Source organism: Octopus bimaculoides, chromosome 20 (genome assembly GCF_001194135.2).
Source record: "Octopus bimaculoides isolate UCB-OBI-ISO-001 chromosome 20, ASM119413v2, whole genome shotgun sequence".
Lineage (NCBI taxonomy): Eukaryota > Metazoa > Mollusca > Cephalopoda > Octopoda > Octopodidae > Octopus > Octopus bimaculoides.
In genome coordinates, this window is record NC_069000.1 from 39,037,231 (window position 1) to 39,037,912 (window position 682).

Genomic DNA, 682 nt, shown 5'->3' on the forward strand with positions numbered 1-682 from the left:
CCCCCCCCCAACATCGCCTGACAACCGATGCTGGTGTGTTTATGTCCCCGTAACTTAGCGGTTCGGCAAAAGGGACCGATCGAATAAGTACTAGGCATCCAAAGAATAAGTCCTGGGGTCGATTTACTCGACGAAAGGCGGTGCTCCAGCATGGCGCCGCAGTCAAATGACTGAAACAAGTAAAAGAGTAAAAGAGTATAGGCACAAGACCAGGTGCCTAACTGGTACTTACTTTACCGACTCCAAAAAAAAAGACGGCAGGCAAAGCCTAACCTCGGCGGTATTTGAAATCTGAACACAGCGACGGTCGTAATAACGCTAAGCACTTCGTCCGACGCGCTAACGACTCTGCCAGTTCGCCGCGAAACACTAAACACTTCGGCCAGTTCCACCGCCACCACGACCAATACAAACACTGCTGGTATTAATAGCTTGGCCGTCACGCTGTCTTTACCACCACCACCACCACTACTACTATTACTCGTACTACAAACATTAATACAGCACTAACCTAACATTTCTACCATTCCTACTACTACTACTACTACTACTACTACTACTACTACTGCTGCTCCTGCTGCTACTACTACTACTACTACTACTACTACTACTACTACTGCTGCTGCTGTTACTACTACTACTACTACTACTACTACTACTACTACTACTACTACGACCACCA